General features: G+C 45.2%; 1 protein-coding gene across 3 annotated transcripts in view; it reads right to left on the bottom strand.

Moving 5' to 3' along the window:
- Positions 1-16,962, bottom strand: part of LOC142587509 (BPTI/Kunitz domain-containing protein-like) — a 66,293-nt gene extending 49,331 nt beyond the window's left edge. Inside the window, exons 1-2 of one of the 3 annotated variants that reach the window (XM_075698573.1) lie at positions 16,832-16,962; positions 5,018-5,075 (exon numbers count right to left, since the gene is read on the bottom strand). The gene's annotated coding sequence lies outside the window, so the exon portion shown is untranslated. The remainder of the gene's footprint in view (positions 1-5,017; positions 5,076-16,831) is intronic. The other 2 variants (XM_075698572.1, XM_075698574.1) reach the window with 2 other exon arrangements.
- Positions 16,963-19,006: the final 2,044 nt, after the last annotated feature.

Below are 19,006 nucleotides of genomic sequence, written 5' to 3'. Positions count from 1 at the left end.
CAGACCCTTACAAAAAGATGTTGAAAGATTATTGAAATATCCTTGTTCAACGCCAACAAATGACATTAAAAGCACATTGGGGAATTCTTGAAGCATTATTGAGGAAATTGTTGACAAGTGTTGATAATTGGCCCGCGCGCTTTTGTCGAAACATCATTGGGAGCTTTTATTTGAATGATGATTGGTGTCTTGTTGAAACTACGATGTATTTCAATGTTCAAAGCCAAATTAAGCATTGTTCAAGATCTGTTGAGTCTCAAAGTTGAAAGCCCATTGATGTATTATTGAAATGTGTTGTTTGTCAATATTAAAAGATTGAAGCATTGTTGCAAATGCGTTAAGTCTTAACATTGAAAGTCCATTGAAATATTATTGTAGCTGTGTTGAATGTCAACACTCAAATTGTGTCGAAAGCCCTTCATGCCCTCATTGTGTATTTAGCAGTGTTTATAACTGCGCTTCGCTTAAAATACTGCTGAGAGAATCAGATATAAATGCAGGCACTCTTGTATTGCAGACGTCGATAACCGCCGCGAGGGAAGCACATCGCTGGCGCAAATAGCTCAGCCAACGCCTTCATTACTGCTCTGTCACCTGTTAAGCGGCAGCATGCCGTGCTCGATGCTATGTTAGTTTGTATGCGAACAATTTGGGGGCGCTGCAGTGACGCCGCGCAAGCGAGTATGTCACGTGGTATTTTTTTACTCCGTGTACCATCCGCAGTAAGCTATAAAACACTAACACTTCAAAGACAGAAAGTTAGAAATTGCCTAATCGGATGTTTAGCAAAGTGCTCTACAACTTTCTAATTGAATTTTTTTTCTTAACACTGTTGCTTCATAAGTTGGTTAATTAATCTTTACTCATTGTCTAATTTAGAAAACACGAAAATAGCGCGAAACGATAAATGCAAAAGTGAGCAGCATGCATTTGGTCGCGTCGTCTTAGAGTGCAGCGGCATATTTTTAAACTCTGAGTAAGGTTAGCTGAAACACCCAGTCTAAGAAAGAATGCGCGTGAAAGAGAGAAACTTGTTTTCCAAGAAGTGATCAACTTTTCGAATGAAATCTTGCGGGAACCATGCATGGCTCTATCCTGAAGTTGTATATATTGTTACGAATGATGTTTATTTACAGGGTGAAACGAGGTCCGAGATGGAAGCAGCAAGCAAGGCCCAGCCGGCGCACAGAACCCCGAAATCACGCGCGCACACTCTTCTTCTTTCTCTGCCTCAGTCGCGCAGTGCTGCGACATTTTCCCTGGGGGCAGACGAAGCTCGCTGAGCGAGTTAAAGGAACCTGTGATTGCACTGCTTGAGTGTGGTCACGTGAACAACTTGCGTCGCACGTGAACGCCGATTACTTGCCGTCACTTTGGCGACGACATAGTTGAAATCACTCAAGCGGCTGAGTATAACGAATGGTCCGGTGTAAGTGGTGAGAAACTTGCGGTACAATCCGTTTTTGCGAACAGGTGTACATAACCAAACATAATCACCGGGACTAAAGCTCACGGGGATATGCCGCGCATCATAGCGAATCTTGCTGTGGCCTTGTGAGGACAACGTCCTGAGATGCGCCAGTCCATGTGCTTCCTCAGTCCGACACAGAGTTTGGGTGATGGAAGGATCTTCTTGGCACGATAAAGGTAGAATAGTGTCCAGAAATCTCTGGGGAGCGCGTGCGTACAGCAAAAAGAACGGCGCGTATCCAGTAACTTCGTGCTTGGCACTATTGTACGCGTACGTTACAAAAGGTAAGACGGCGTCCCAATTCTTGTGGTCAGCAGCGACATGCATTGATAACATGTTGGTAAGGGTTCGATTTGTCCGCTCCGTGAGGCCATTGGTTTGCGGGTGGTAAGGAGTGGAATGACGATATGCAGAACCACAAAGCCGTAAAAGTTCTTCAACGACGTCGACGGTGAATTTCCGTCCACGGTCACTGATGACAACCCAGGGAGCGCCGTGACGTAGTATGACGTGATGATACAAAAATGAAGAGACACCTGCTGCAGTGGCGGATGGAAGTGCCGCCGTTTCCGTGTAGCGAGTAAGATAATCTACGCATACTATAATTCAGCGATAGCCAGCTGACGTCTTTGGGAGCGGGCCAAGCAAGTCGATACCGGCTTTTTCAAAGGGTAACGTCGGTGGCCTAACTGGTTGTAAATAGCCTGCTGGGGCCGTCGTCGTTTGCCTGCGGCGCTGGCAAACAGTACAGTTGGCGACATACTGCTTCGTTGTTTTCCAGAGCATGGGCCAGAAAAATCTCTAAGTCGATGTAGTGTGCGTGCAAAGCCAAGGTGCCCGGACGTGATATCGTCATGCATGGAACGAAGGACAGCAGGGCGCAGGTTTTCGGGCACAACTAGAAGCAATGGGGGACCATCAGCCGAGTATTTTTTTTTTGTACAGGAAACCGTTACGAAAAGTAAACGGTGTTGTTCCTGCTGGCTCACGTGCAGCTGCCCGTAGAGATTTCAAGGTAGGGTCGCAACGTTGCTCGTAACAGAGACTGCCGCCCCAGTGTCAACTAAAGCAAAAGCACTCACATTGTCAACTAAAACGCACACTTTGTTTTTAAACAATTTTACACAAGGGGGTCTTGATCAAGATGAACATATTGCGGCCTCACCCCCGTCGGTCGCACCAGCTAGTTTCCCAGCGGCGGCAGTGATAACGAGCGACGACGAGGTGATGGAAAGCGTCGTTGTCGTGTCGGTGGTGGTGTGAGGCTGCGATCGGAAACGGGGGAGTCACTGCGGTTCGCGCGTCCCTGCTGAATCCGCTGGAAGGAACTGGGATACGGCCAGGGCTCGTCAGCGGGCACGCGGGGTGTGTAGGACTTAAACCGTGGAGCACGCTGCTGGCGGTGGTGGCAATACCTAGCAATGTGTCCAGGTACACCGCATCTGTAGCAAATGCGGGAGTCACGGCTTGCCGCGGGTGACACCGGTGATATGGGTGTCATGGGTGGAAACGTACTCTCACGCTGGTTGTAGGAGGGAAGAGCCCGCGCAACAAATCATTGTGGTGCATCTTGTCGGCGTCCCAGACTTGTCGGTTGCGGTGGCAAGTTGCTGCTCTCCGTACGGTCAGCATAGGTCCTGCGAAGTTCTCGGTAACTCTGAGGGGCCCAGGTGGCCGGTGGCACACGAGAGCGATGATCAAATGCACACTGATGGTACACATGGGTGTTGTCAACAACTTTAAGGCGTTCAAGCTCTTCTTTAACCATTTGCCGAATCACCGAGGAGATGTCGTGCGTTGGGACGGACTCACTTGCAATAGTAGTAACATTGTCCAAGCGTCCAAACTTTGGCCCAATCCTTCTCATTTTCAGCGCTTCAATCGCCCGGCACTGTTTCTTCAGATCAGACGGAGTACTAAGATCTTCCTTCATTATAAGAAAATTATAAAAATCTTCAGCGATTCCTTTAAGCAGATGTCCTACTTTGTCTTCGTCTGTCATGATAGCGCTGACGATTCCGCATAATTTCAGAACAGCCTCTATGTACGTTCCTGCTCAGCCTTCTTTTTATTAGAAGTCGGGTCCCCGAAGCACTTGGTGAATTCTTCTACAAAATTATCCCAGCTTGTCAGAACGCTCTCGTGGTTTTCAAACCCGAGGAGCGCGGTTCCAGCGAGAAAAAAAACCACGTGATCGAGCTGCTTCGTAGTGCTCCAGTGGTTGTGGCGACTCACTCTGTTGTAGTATTTAAGCCAGTCGCCGACGTCTTCGTTCGCCTTCCCCGAAAAGGTGGGTGGCTCTCGCAGCGGTGTCCAGTAGCCAGCCTGACCTCCGTGATTGCTGTCTGGTCCGCCGCAGGTGGGGTCGTCACTGCCTTCTCCGGAATCGGCCATGTCCGCTGCTTGTGGTCGTAAACCGGCCAAGCGCCTACTCCGTCGGACAGTTGGTGGAGCTGGGTCGTCCAGGATCGTCCAAGATTTACCCCGCACCTCCACGAAAGATGTTACGAATGATGTTTATTTACAGGACGAAACGAGGTCCGAGATGGAAGCTACAGGCCAGGCCCAGCCGGCGCAGACTACCCCGAGATCACGCGCGCACACTATTCTTCTTTCTCTGCCTCAGTCGCGCAAAGTGCTGCGACAATATATATATATATATATATATATATATATATATATATATATATATATATATATATATATATATATATATATATATATATATATATGTCTGTGTGTGTGTGCGTGCGTGTGTAGGTGTGTGCACGCGCACGCAGACTGTTTTACGTACTTAAACGTTTCACTGAGAAAATTGTAGAGCGACATAAAAAACTTCCGATACCGCTTTCTCTTGCCCAATGTGCCACATAAAACATTTTTCAGAGCATGAAAGCAGCCCGCGAATACACGCAAGGTACCTCAAGCGGCCTGGCGAGCAGCGATTTTGCGTGCATTTGCAGGCCACTTTCACGCTCGCTCGGAAAAACACTTTTATGTCGCACGTATTGAGCAACAGAAAGCTGTATCGCGAGTTTTGCTTGTCGCTCAAGAATTTTCCCATTGGTGGTTTTCACTTAAATATAATATTTGCGAAGTCGAAGAATTAATTAAGAATAATAATTCAATTGGGCCCAAACAAAAAGATAATTTGAGTATCACCAAGCGACGACAAACAATGTTACCTTTGTTCTATCCAGCTACGTGTCATTCCCATATTTTTAAACCCTGGTTAACATTAGCAGCCACACCCGGCATAAGAAAACGTCTGGGAATGAGAGTGTGCGTTAACATTGCAAATAAAGCAGGGTGTCTCATGTAACTTGAACACAAATGTGTCTACTGGGGGGACAGGGGGCGACCAGTAACGTGAAAGGGCGCTTCCCTCCCCCACTTGCTTAAGTGGGGGAGGGGCTAAGTCACGTAATTTGAAATATAGGTGTATCAACATGGTGGGCTGGGGTGCGTTTGGCAGGCATTCTCAGATCATGAACAGCAGGTTGCCGTTATCCCTCGAGAGAAAAGTGTATAATAGCCGTGTCTTACCAGTACTCACCTACGGGGCAGAAACCTGGAGGACTCAAATTGAGGACGACGCAACGACCTATGGAAAGAAGAATGATAGGTGTAACGTTAAGGGATAAGAAAAGAGCACATTGGGTGAGGGAACAAACGCGAGTTAATGATATCTTAGTTGAAATCAAGGAAAAGAAATGGGACATGGGCAGGACACGTAATGAGGAGAGAAGATAACCGATGGTCATTAAGAGTTACGGAATGAATTCCAAGGGAAGGGAAGCGCAGCAGAGGGTGGCAGAAAGTTAGGTGGGCGGATGAGATTAAGAAGTTTGCAGGGACAACATGGCCACAATTAGTACATGACCGGGGTAGTTGGAGAAGTATGGGAGAGGCCTTTGCCCTGCAGTGGGCGTAACCAGGCTGATGATGATGTTGATGACACGGTGGGCAGGGGGCAATGTCTCCCTGCCCACTCGGTAGATATGTCTATGGTTCAAGCAACGTGAAACCACACCCTGTATATGCGCAATGGTGATTAAGTGATCAATAAACCTATATATATATATATATATATATATATATATATATATATATATATATATATATATATATATATATATATATATATATATATATATATATATGCAAAAGACGCACACACACATGCGCATGTGCTTTTCACACATATTTCCAAAGTGAATATTGCTCAATAAGACCTAATGTTATTCAGCAATAAGTTAGCAGCATTTATTCAACGACTGTATTATTGTAAACACTCAACAATAGCTCAATAATACTCAATATTATTCATAAATATGCGAACACAATTTAGTCAACGAATTTGGTGTTGTGAACTACTCAACAATTCCTCAATAATACTTAATACTATTCAACTATATGGCAAATGCATTTAGTCAGCGACTTTTTTGTTGTTAACATTCGACAACTTTATTGTTGGAATATTGCTGTCGGCTTTCAACAATTGTCGAGGTTTAGTTCAAAGGCTATTGAGTCAATAACTCATCAACAATATGCCAACAACATTTTAATAGTAATTCTTATAAGGGGAATCCCAAGTCTGGCTCCCTGCCGGAGCTATATACAGTGACTCCAGTAGTTCATGGAGCTTAGCGCCATCTGTGTGACAAGGTAGCATTTCCGACGCAAGAAAAAAATAACGGGACGCCATAACCATTAAAAACAAAAGTGACGTCCCTGATACGAAGGCCACCAGATTTGTTTTGGTAGCCTGCGATTAGAGCTGGATATTAAAATATCGCCCCGTTCGACTTGACGGACGTTTCGAGCTTTCAGCGCGGAAAACGACGCGGCAGAAGGCCAGGCGTAGGGGTTTCGAAATCGCACCCCTGCAGAGAACACATTTTTTTGGAGGCTGACGAAAGCTTTAGGTGTTGAGGGCTGTTCCTATGGTCAGACACCAAACCGGTCGGCTAGCGCAGCCACACGAATACAGCTAATGTAAATAAATACATGGGGCGCTATAACGTAAAACTATTCCAAACTTTTCTATTCCAATTCTGCTATCAGCCCTCCGCGATTGGTCAAAAACTTTTTTCGACCACCCCCACTTCACCTGTCTGTCAGGCGACGTCACGAAAACCGCGATACGTCCCCACTTGATATGATGTGTACACACTGATTATGGATGATTTGACAGAAAAAAGGAAAACGGTTATTTCTGATTCGACCCCTTTTCGCCATTAGCCCTCGGCTATTGGTAAAAAGTTTTCGGGCTGCACCCGCTTCACCTGCCTGTCACGCGACGTCACAAAACCGCAAGAATTCACCGCGTCAAGGTGTCGTGTACGCGATAAAGATTAATTAATATGCCGAACAAAACTGAATTTTCTTCGGAATAGCCGCATGCTGCCCCGTTCCGAAAGGAATAGAAAATGGCTGCCGCCGATCGCTCAGACGCTGGCTACTCGCACCTGCCGGAGAGCATGGGTGTATTTGCGTATAATAAAACTTCTTGCGTGACCGTGTAACGTTTTCGAGCACTTTCGGCACGTTTAATCCCCCATTCTGCCAACTCTTCTTTGGTGAAGGTCCGTTTTAGCGTCATTCTTGAGCTTCCGTTGCATGCCGCCGCGATTTTCGACCAGCCACCGCAAGTTAAGTAAGGGAAAGCCGACCAATCGTAGACGCCGGCACCACCCTCTTCATCCGGTTATCGACTTTCAGTGCAGTGGCTCGGCCCCATCGAATCCCTCTTCACTTGAGCGTTATCCTCGCCTCTTGTCAGCCAATTAGATACGACAAGCCGCTCAGAATAGGCAATGTTAATCGTTTTTAAAGCAAACAAAAGTGACCTCCTATGAACGAGGAGAGTGTTTGATAGGTCTGTTCAGACAACCCTGCGGGTGACCGCCCGGTGCTTGCGTCGGTGGTTACGCAAAGTTGGCGTCAGGAGATTGGAATAGAAACATATTGGAATAGTTTTACGTTATAGGGCCCATGGCTTTTGCAACTGAGTACTTTTGACTGAACAGTGTAAGAAGCGATTAAATTATCCACGCCACCGAATTCATCCATACATCGACAAGCAAAGCAACACAACACTGTAGGTGAAGTTTACGAGGGCACCTATCTGCACGCTTCAAGACCTGCATGGCATTGCAAGTGATAGAGGCATCATTGCCCATTCTTATAGTGGATGCTCAAAAAGATATTTATTGATAATGGTAATGTAAAATAGGGTTGTCTTTTCTCGCCACGCGTGTATAAAATTTATTATATTTTTTTTACTTTCGTTCAATGAATCAAACTATTTCTCATTTTAGTTAAAACAATCAAACAGAGAGTGTTTTCTTTCCCAATACTTGTTCCCGTCTCACATAGTCGCGCTTCAATCGCTGCTCCCAAACCACCCCGGCTGATGTTGGTGAACATTTGTTTTGTACCGCTTTTCGCTCGAAGCTTCGCGAGGCGATGCTTGCATGGCTTAGCGCAGCGTAATAGGCATATAACACACACACACACACACACACACACACACACACACACACACACACACACACACACACACACACACACACACACACACACACACACACACACACACACACACACACAGGCGCACGCGCGCAACAAATGTTTAAAAACGAGGTTATTTTTTGAAGTGCTCTAGACATTCATATTTGTCATGATAGAGATTCAAGCAATGGTTACAGAGTTGACCAAATAAAATCAATTAGGTAGTTATTGTTTAGTGAAGAAAAAATACTGGTTGTAAGTACACGCGACTACCGATAATATGCAGTCGGTACCATTTCTCTATTACTATTGGTTCTTTTTTAAATATTGTTCGAAATTAGGTGCGGCACACATCGTTTTTTTGCGTATTTTCAATGTTTATTACACGCACTAATTCCCATATCACCAACATTGACATATTCTTACAGTAGTGGTGAAACTTACAGATATTTCTTAGCAAAAGTACGTCGCCCATCACCTTCAGCGGATTATATTCTTTCTCCATATGCTGCTTTTTTCCAGTTTGTACCTCTGTGAGTAACGTTCATGGCGGGGAAGCTAAAAACAGCGACTAAATATAGAACCTGACTCCAAGAAACACGTAATCAGCAACGCAATGGCAGCAACAGTCGATCCGTTACTTAGATAGTTAAAGGAGTGGTGCACAAATATGCGAAAAAAAAAATTACGGAAGCATAGAAATTTGACTCGGAAGACGTTACTGTTCCGATACCCAGTGTTTATTTCCCATACTCTTTAGCGGATGGCTTGAATTTTGGACGATTGTGAGCGCGCGGCGGCTGCACGCCGGTACGTGCGGGCCGACTGTCGTTACGTCACGTGTGCTGGCTTGCAGCAGCAGCAGCAGCATAACGAACATAGGTGGGCAGCCGGCGCTTGCCTGACGTCCGCCTGTCATTGTTTCGTGAGCGCGCAACCTTGAAGGTTCGAGTGGAAGTGACTGCACGAGTGGCGTAAATACATGAAAGGGCGAGGCGAACTTGCTCTGCAGTAGCTTTCTAAGGATGTAGTAGTCCAAGCGTACAATTTGCTCAATGAGTTAAGCCGCTGTTTTGAACACTTTTGAGGCTGAAAATGAAGCATGGTATTGTAGTTGTTTCAAAATTGTTCGCGGTGAAGCTTCTGAACACCGAAACAGGGCGGTGATTTGCGCGCTGTGTCGACAATATTCCCTCGCCGATACAGGCAGTGGACCCTTGCGGGATAGCGGGCGTACGCGTAGAACGCTCGTTGTGTCCTTTCGTCGTCTGCCCCAGTTCACCTTGCACTTGCGCCAGCGCTGTGGTTGGTCCACGGCGGACACTATATTAAAGCTCCCCCATAGCGTTACGCCGAAGTTCCATGAGCAGATAAAAAGTATTGAAGGACCGTGCTACTAGGATGCCACAGCAAACGCCGCTCGAGAGAGCAGCAGTATAAAGGTGGCACGATGCCTTTGCTCATCGCCCGCGAATCTCGTCTTGGTTTTCCCGATGACCAATGAAGAACTAAAAGCATAGCTTTTTTCGTCTTCTCGAATGCACCTCCGCTTTCTCCGTTCCTTCATTTCCGCTTTCTGTAGAAAATTCAAGGGACAGCGCCAGATTTCAGGCGCTGGCTTTTCGCTGACATGATGCAGCTCTACAGTAGACCAGGGCCCGTCTGATGGTCACTGTCCTCGAAGTGTTCGGAGCACAGAAAGTCACACCTTCACTGTACACATGATGGCTGCGATCAGCGCGCAGCACGAATCCATGTCATTCGGAGCTTCGGCTCTGTCGGAGAGGTATGACCGGGCTTGTCTCACCCAACGATACTTTTCCACACCCTTGCGCGCAGCAGAGTAGATGCATTTTCCTGCGTTGTGTCATTTGCTTCACTCATCACATCGCAAAGCAGCATAAAACACAAACAAACATTTAAGGCTTCGGCGCATGTTCCTCTTGCGAAAAGAAGTACGCAGCTGAGAGCAACTGCGTTGTTAAGACGAGGTTCGCTGCAGTCCGGCGCCATCCATGCAGGTGGAGAAACGCGGGCGATGACTGGCATACCGATATCCGCCGCAACGTCACAGTAACGTCACATTCTGTAGTTCACGGTTCGGCCGCTAGACGTGGTATTTTGCGACAATATAATAATAATAATAATAACAACAATAATCATCATCATCATCATTATCATCATTATCATCATCATCAGCCTAGTTACGCCCACTGCAGGGCAAAGGCCTCTCTCATACTTCTCCAACTACCCTGGTCATGTACTAATTGTGGCCATGTTGTCCCTGCAAACGTCTTAATGTCATCCGCCCACCTAACTTTCTGCCGCCCCCTGCTACGCATCCCTTCCCTTGGAATCCAGTCCGTAACCCTTAGTGACCATCGGTTATCTTCCCTCCTCATTACATGTCCGGCCCATGTCTATTTCTTTTTCTTGATTTCAACTAAGTTGTCGTTTACCCGCGTTTGTTGCCTCAACCAATCGGCTCTTTTCTTATCCCTTAACGTTACACCCATCATTCTTCTTTCCATAGCTCGTTGCGTCGTCCTCAATTTCAGCAGAACCCTTTTCGTAAGCCTCCAGGTTTCTGCCCCATATGTGAGTACTGGTAACACACAGCTGTTATACACATTCCTTTTGAGGGATAGTGGCAACCTGCTGTTCATGATTTGAGAATGCCTGCCAAACGCACCCCAGCCCATTCTTATTCTTCTGATTATTTCCGTCTCATGATCCGGATCCGTGGTCACTACCTGCCCTAAGTAGATGTATTCCCTTACCACTTCCAGTGCTTCGCTACCTATCGTAAACTGCTGTTCTCTTCCGAGACTGTTAAACAATACTTTAGTTTTCTGCAGAGTAATTTTCAGACCCACCCTTCTGCTTTGCCTCTCCAGGTCAGTGAGCATGCATTGCAATTGGTCTCCTGAGTTACTAAGCAAGGCAATATCATCAGCGAATCGCAAGTTGCTAAGGTATTCTCCATCAACTTTTATCCCCAATTCTTCCCACTCCAGGCCTCTGAATACCTCCTGTAAACATGCTGTGAATAGCATTGGAGATAGCGTATCTCCCTGTCTGACGCTTTTCTTTATAGGGATTTTGTTGCTTTCTTTGTGGAGGACTACGGTGGCTGTGGAGCCGCTATAGATATCTTTCAGTATTTTTACATACGGCTCATCTACACTCTGATTCCGTAGTGCCTCCATGACTGCTGAGGTTTCGATTGAATCAAACGCTTTCTCGTAATCAATGAAAGCTATATATAAGGGTTGGTTATATTCCGCTCATTTTTCTATCACTTGATTGATAGTGTGAATATGGTCTATTGTTGAGTAGCCTTTACGGAATCCTGCCTGGTCCTTTGGTTGACAGAAGTCTAAGGTGTTCCTGATTCTATTTGCGATTACCTTAGTAAATACTTTGTAGGCAACGGACAGTAAGCTGATCGGTCTATAATTTTTCAAGTCTTTGGCGTCCCCTTTCTTATGGATTAGGATTATGTTAGCGTTCTTCCAAGATTCCGGTACGCTCGAGCTTATGAGGCATTGCGTATACAGGGTGGCCAGTTTCTCTAGAACAATCTGACCACCATCCTTCAACAAATCTGCTGTTACCTGATCCTCCCCAGCTGCTTTCCCCCTTTGCATAGCTCCTAAGGCTTTCTTTACTTCTTCTGGCGTTACCTGTGGGATTTTGAATTCCTCTAGGCTATTCTCTCTTCTACTATCGTCGTGGGTGCCACTGGTACTGTATAAATCTCTATAGAACTCCTCAGCCACTTGAACTATCTCATCCATATTAGTAACGATATTGCCGGCTTTGTCTCTTAACGCACACATCTGATTCTTGCCTATTCCTAGTTTCTTCTTCACTGTTTTTAGGCTTCCTCCGTTCCTGAGAGCCTGTTCAATTCTATCTATCCATATTATAGTTCCTGATGTCCGCTGTCTTACGCTTGTTGATTAACTTAGAAAGTTCTGCCAGTTCTATTCTAGCTGTAGGGTTAGAGGCTTTCATACATTGGCGTTTCTTGGTCAGATCTTTCGTCTCCTGCGATAGCTTACTGGTTTCCTGTCTAACGGCGTTACCACCGACTTCTATTGCGCACTCCTTAATGATGCCCATGAGATAGTCGTTCATTACTTCAACACTAAGGTCCTCTTCCGGAGTTAAAGCCGAATACCTGTTCGGTAGCTTGATCCGGAATTCCTCTAGTTTCCCTCTTACCGCTAACTCATTGATTGGCTTTCTGTGTACCAGTTTCTTCTGTTCCCTCCTCAAGTCTAGGCTAATTCGAGTTCTTACCATCCTATGGTCACTGCAGGGTACTTTGCCGAGCAAGTCTACATCTTGTATGATGCCAGGGTGCGCGCAGAGTATGAAGTCGATTTCATTTCTAGTCATATGCATGTAATTGTAATGTAATGTAATAATGTAATGTTGTAATGTAATGTAATATGCATGTAATTTATTATTTTTCGCTAGTTTCTGTTTGAAAGCAAGGTTGTGTCAACCAGTATCAGGACCCAAGATTCCACTTGGGCTAAAGATCTCGGCGACAAATGATTTGTTCAGTATCCCTTTAAGCATATTTTCAACCAGTGTCGTATATAACAAACGTCCGTAGTCGAGGCAAAAAGATGAATGGATTTTTCGCGAATGCTTGCTCGCGGTACAATATTTATTTCGTTACGTGAGTGCTTGTCTTGTTCATAATTACCTCATGGTGTTCATAAAGATCACCATCATCATCTTCATCATATTTATGTGCACTGCAGGACGAAGGACTCTGCCTGCAGAGGCCTTCAATTCTTTAACGTCTCCCTTATTGTGAATTAGCATAATGTTGGCATTCTTCCAGTCCTCTGGGACCCTTGAACTCGTGAGACAGTTCATATAAAGGTCAGCCAGCTTTGAAAGCATGGTGTCTCCTCCACCTTTGATTAAATTGACTGCTATTGCATCTTCTGTTGCCGTTTTCCCTCATTTCATGTCTTGCAAGGCCCTGCTAACTTCATGGTTAGCTATAGAAGGAGCTCTGCAACCTGTTCATTATTACTTCGAATGGAGGTGTCGTGGCTGCTCCGGGTACTGTAGAGGCCAGCATAGGTTTCTTGCGCAGCTTTTACTATATCTTCGGAATCCCTGATGATATTACCCTGCTTATATTACAGTGCATACTTTTTGGTTTGTCCTATGCCAAGTTTTCTTCTCAGTGACTTCAGGGTACGTCCTTTTTTAATGCTTCTGCAGTCTTTCTCTATAATTTCGAATATACCCTATTTTCTCCTTGTTGTTCAACATTTAAATTTCCATAACTCTATCTTATTTATTGAGTTGGACACTTTCATTCTTTGTGAGTTCTTTATTAGGACCTTTGTTACTAAGGAGAGCTTGCCTACTGGTTGCCTTGGTGCCTTGCCTCCCACTTCAATTGCTGCCTCTGAAGCTAGCCTTGTTGCGGTTTCATTCATTACCTCTATATCATCTCCATCCCTCTGTTCTTAGGCTGCGTATTTGTTTGCAAGTACCAGCTTGAACTTGTCTGCTTGTATCCTTACTGCATCTAGGTTGGCCTGTTTCTTCTTGACCAATGTTACTCTTTCTCTCTTGAAATTGAGCTGATTCCTAGCTCCACTAGCCTATGATCAGTGCACTTTACGCTAACACTTCTACACCCTACACTATGCTGGGATCGGAAGGAAGTATGAAATCAGTGGCATTTATTGTTTCACCATTAGGGCTTTGCCAGGTCCACTTTGTTGCTGCGCCTTCTAAAGAATCAAACGCTTTCTCGTAATCAATGAAAGCTATATATAAGGGTTGGTTATATTCCGCACATTTCTCTATCACCTGATTGATAGTGTGAATATGGTGTATTGTTGAGTAGCCTTTACGGAATCCTGCCTGGTCCTTTGCTTGACTGAAGTCTAAGGTGTTCCTGATTCTATTTGCCATTACCTTAGTAAATACTTTGTAGGCAACGGACAGTAAGCTGATCGGTCTATAATTTTTCAAGTCTTTGGCGTCCCTTTCTTATGGATTAGGATTATGTTAGCGTTTTTCCGAGATTCCGGTACGCTCGAAGTCATGAGGCATTGCGTATACAGTGTGGCCAGTTTCTCTAGAACAATCTGCCCACCATCCTTCAACAAATCTGCTGTTACCTGATCCTCCCCAGCTGCCTTTCCCCTTTGCATAGCTCCCAAGGCTTTCTTTACTTCTTCCGGCGTTACTTGTGGGATTTCAAATTCCTCTACACTATTCTCTCTTCCATTATCGCCGTAGGTGCCACTGGGGCTGTACAAATCTCTATAGAACTCCTCAGCCACTTGAACGATCCCATCCATATTAGTAATGATATTGCCGGCTTTGTCTCTTAACGCATACCTTCTAAAGAAGGCGTTCATTATTCGAAGGTTATTCCTGTCTTCGAATTGTGCCAGTATTTCTCCTCTAGCGTTCCGTGAATGAAAGCCGTAGTTGCCATTTGCTTCTTCACCAGCTTGCTTTCCGCCCACTTTTGCATTCAAGTCGTCCATAACTACCGTATACTGAGTTGCGCTTTTCTCATTGCTAGTTGAACATCTTCATAAATTTGGCCTATTTCATCATCAACGTGAGTGGATGTTGGATCGTAGGCTTGTACTACCTGTATTCTACACCTCTTAAATTTTATTCCGACTACTGCTACCCTCTCATTAATGCTGTAGAATTCATCAATGTTGCCCGCTGTGTCCTTATGGATTAGGAATCCTACCCCTTACTTCTTCTTATCTGATAGTCCTCTATAGCAGAGAGCGTGGCCGTTTGTCACCACTGTACAAGCCTTACCCGTTCAACCAAGCTCACTAAGGCCAATGATATCCTAAAGAAGAGTTCGGTTATGAAACGTTGTCAGGGTCAGGTTCCATTGGCGGCCTGTTTGGCTCCAGAGATTCTTAGCAACCTTGTTGCGTTACAGCTCTGATGCTGGTTTAGCCCACTGGATAAGACACTCAGCCTCTGAGCGTGGGATCGTAGGTTCGACACTCACTACCGGCAAGGTTTATTCATTCGATTTCAACTTTTTTTCTACTATGTTCTTTATAGCGAATATCGAGGCTAAGGTAGAATGCTGACAAGGAATGCGCACATAACGCAGGCTTCTGAGATGACAGCGAGGGTCAGGTTATGTCGCAGCGATGTCTTGTGCTCTGAAGCAAGGCATGACATGCCAGTGCAGCAGCAGGTGTTCCTATTCGCCTGCTCAGCTTTGTCGAGGCATGCACATGACATGGTATCGCAGCCAATGGGAATTTTGGTGCCATTTCGCAGGTGCAGACGCCGGCTTTTTCGCTCAGTGGGCCATTTTATTCTTCTGTATCAAAATTAACCTCCGAAAGCTTACTGCACTTCTGAGAAGGTCAGTTATTCACTCAGCACTGAGCTCAGGCAAAAACAACTGCCGAACATCGTTCTGACACTTGGACAGCACCACTGCTTGCAGTCGACGCAGACGCCGGCGCCATATTTCCCAGTAAAATTTCTTCTATAACATTAGATTATTTCGCTCATCCTGAAGACCAACGCACATTGTGGTTCAACATCCGCGTGCGCGAAACATTTACTGACATATTTTGACAAGTTGGCCCTTAATGTTGTTCGCCACTATGCTCTCTTATGTTCAGTGTAGTAATATTGCCAAAGTGATGTTTCCTGTAAGTTAACGAAAAGTTGGGAATATGCAGTACTGATCATTACCGTTAAGCTCACACAAATCTGATGGTTGTTTTGGATGCGAGTGTGCGGAATCAGCTGCACTGTCTCTCAGTGTTGTTCTTCGGTGTTCTGAATGTTCAGTGAACAATTGCAATAACTTTACTGTCCAGGCCTAGAGACCGAGTCAGATGTATGCTGCGAACCTCCAATTATTACCAAGTTTATCAGCTTGAAGTGTTTAGCAAAACGATTAAATGGTCTATAGGATGGACGTTCATCGTTGTGCTCTATCCAGTTTTGACAGTGAAGGAAGGAAAGGATGCAAGACGAACACAACAGGTGGTAATCTACGCTTCGTCCTTGAGTCTCGTATTCTTCTTTTTTTTAATTCGTTCATTCTTTCGTTTCACTCTTCAATCTTTGAAGTGACATATTTGCCCAGCTTTTTAATGTGTCGGAACCTTTTGAAACCTTATACTGAGCATCGTCTCCAGGACACGCTATATACACGTTCAGGCAGCAATTCGCCCTACCGAAAGACTAATACTTGGTAAAGCGCATGCATCGCCAGTTAGGCACCGCCAGCGCGCTCTATAACCAGCATTCTGTAACTTTTCTCAGCCTCAAGAGCCCCCCAAGAAACAAGTTGCGATGTTGTGGCTACGAATGCCTCCTTGGCACAACTCTCCACGTATCGCTTATTGTATGACGTGGAAGGTTCAAACTAGAAGTCCGAGCTTCGTCCACTACGCCAGTCATCTACGTGTATGCAATCACGAAGGTCACTGCATGTTTGCAAAGAACACATTTATTATCGCCGCCCATTTAAGGGTGAATTTTGGCATACGAATTCACATTCCATGCCTTGTTTTCAAATTTCTACGGCGGCCTTTTCCAAGGCCACAGGCGTTCGCCTAACGCGTTGGTGGAAGAGGTAATCCTTTGTAGGGTGCAACATGAGACCACCGCATACGAACAGGCTCAGATCGACCCTACCTACCCGGCCCACCATTTACATCGACACTATGGCTCACAGAGGCTTTTGCGCTGAGTTCCGTAAAAATGTCACGTTTTTAGTTAACCTAGAACTTCGTAGCTCGTCATCATTGTGTGATGATATCGCCCACCATAGCTACTTACCCAGCCAGAATGGATGAATCAAGCACTGCTAAGCAATCTGATGGCGAGGACCTACGCTTTGTGTTCCCCCAGAACTGGAGAAATTGCAGTCATGAAGGTTAATACGCAGATGGTGTTTTCCGAGCACTGCGCAGCACGTTATGCAAAACCTTGCTTAAAGCAGTGGTGTAAGAAGCTGCGTGCATTGTTCTGTCTAGTTTATAAACGCATACATACGTCGTTGCGTAGTGTATACTGAAAGCGTGCAGCTAGAACTCTTTACCTACTCAATGAGTACCTGCGGCTATTGTCTCTTTGGTCGGATATCTACACTGACAAGGAGGTTGTCTGGGAGTAACAGGAAGCGTTGAAACCGTACTTGTAATGCCTAACTGCGTTTTGAGGGATGGCCCGCGTATTTCTCAGAACAGAGCGTAATTGACACGCAGAAATCTGAGGGAGTCTTTCTGAGCCTCAAAAGAATGAGTTTTATTTCTCAATGAAAAGAAAAGCATGAAAACAATGGTCAGTGCAAGAATAAAAAAATGTGTGTACGATGGCGTACATTAGGAAAAAAAAGAACAAAATGGGAAAAGACGCGGATTCATGTGGCCATTGTTCAAGCTGGTCATATGTGCATTGTTAAATGGGTTGTTTTTCTGTTGCAGGAAAGGACATCCGTGGAATAAATAATGGCCATTGTACTTACACTGCCGGCCACACACAAAGTGTCCCAGCTAAATTTAGCCGGAGTTCGAAAATATGCCGAAGCGCTCTTGACCGACGTGACCAAATGCATGTTGCTGACTATTGTAGTGAGTCACTATTTTCTTTATTATCTGTATCTGTGTTGCAAAAGACGCTGATCCATGTGGCAATTCTTCAAGCTGGTCATGTGGGCTTTATTGAATAGGTTGTTTTTCCCTTGCAGGAAAGCAGATCCGTGGAATAAATAATGGCCATTGGTCACTGTCGGCGACATACACGGTACCCGAGCTAAATTTAGCCAGAGTTTTAAAAATATGCCGAAGTACTTTGGGACGACGCGACCAAATGCATATTGCTGACTAGTGTAGGGAGTTAGGTACACTTTTTTTGTATTCTTCTTAATTCCATATATATTCAAGTTCAACTAACCAACTTGGAAAAGAACAAAGTTCGGCCAAAAATTCCAATTAGAAAGTCGTAGAGGAGTAAATGAATGTACGATTAAACACTTTGTAACTTTCTATCTATTAGGCTTTAGTGTTATCCCGCTTACTACGGAGGCCCGCAAAATACGAAAAAAATACCGCATGACATGTCCGCTTGCGTGCCATGATTGCAGCGCTTCCAAACGCTCCGCGTACAAACGAACACAGTATTTAGGCGGGTGTGCTGCCGCTGCGCGTGCTTATCGCTATCAGGAACCGCCGCGAGGTAACCACATCGGTGGTTCAAATCGCACAGCCAACACCTGCGTCACTGCTCTGTCCTAAGAGGCAGCAGATCCTGCTAGATGCTATGTTCGTTTGTACGCGGACAGCTTGGGGAGCGCTTCAATGAAAGCGTGCAAACAGGTATGTCAGGTGGTATTTTTTTTTTATTTCGTGGGCATCGGCAATAAGCAGAAAAAAAACAAGTACCTGATAGATAGAAAGCTAGAAACTGTTAATTCGGATGTTTCGGAAAGCGCTCCACAACTGTGTTATTGGACTTTTTGCCTAACTTCATTTCTTCGGAATTTGTTAAATAATCTTAGAGAATTATGAACTTAACTACGGTGACTGATGGGCATGTTGGTAGGACGCGAACGGAGCTTACTGCGCAGAACAAGAGGACGAAGAAAGGCTGAGATACAGGAGTGCAGTGTGCCTCAGCCTCTTCGTTTTCTTACCACTACATCTTGTGCCTCTCGCCAACGTGTTATGAAAACAATGGGACATTGCAGCTCGAGCTTATCTTGCGCAAAGTACATCTTGGCCGAGCGCGTTTTGGGTTTATTTTTAACATAGCTGAAATCGTCGAACGCAGACAATATACCATGAAACACGTCAAGCAGCACTGTACGCAATAGAAGTACGAGGGTAGCCCAGCATAAATTTCGTTGTCTGAAGCTTTGTTCTCTCTGCTTTGAGCGAACACGATGAGCAAACTCAATTTCAGCTTTCAATTTAATTGAACAGATGGCTATCTGTGTTTCTGTATGTCGTAAAC

The sequence above is a fragment of the Dermacentor variabilis genome, chromosome 7 (genome assembly GCF_050947875.1).
Source record: "Dermacentor variabilis isolate Ectoservices chromosome 7, ASM5094787v1, whole genome shotgun sequence".
Lineage (NCBI taxonomy): Eukaryota > Metazoa > Arthropoda > Arachnida > Ixodida > Ixodidae > Dermacentor > Dermacentor variabilis.
This window is presented reverse-complemented; position numbering and strand designations above follow the sequence as displayed.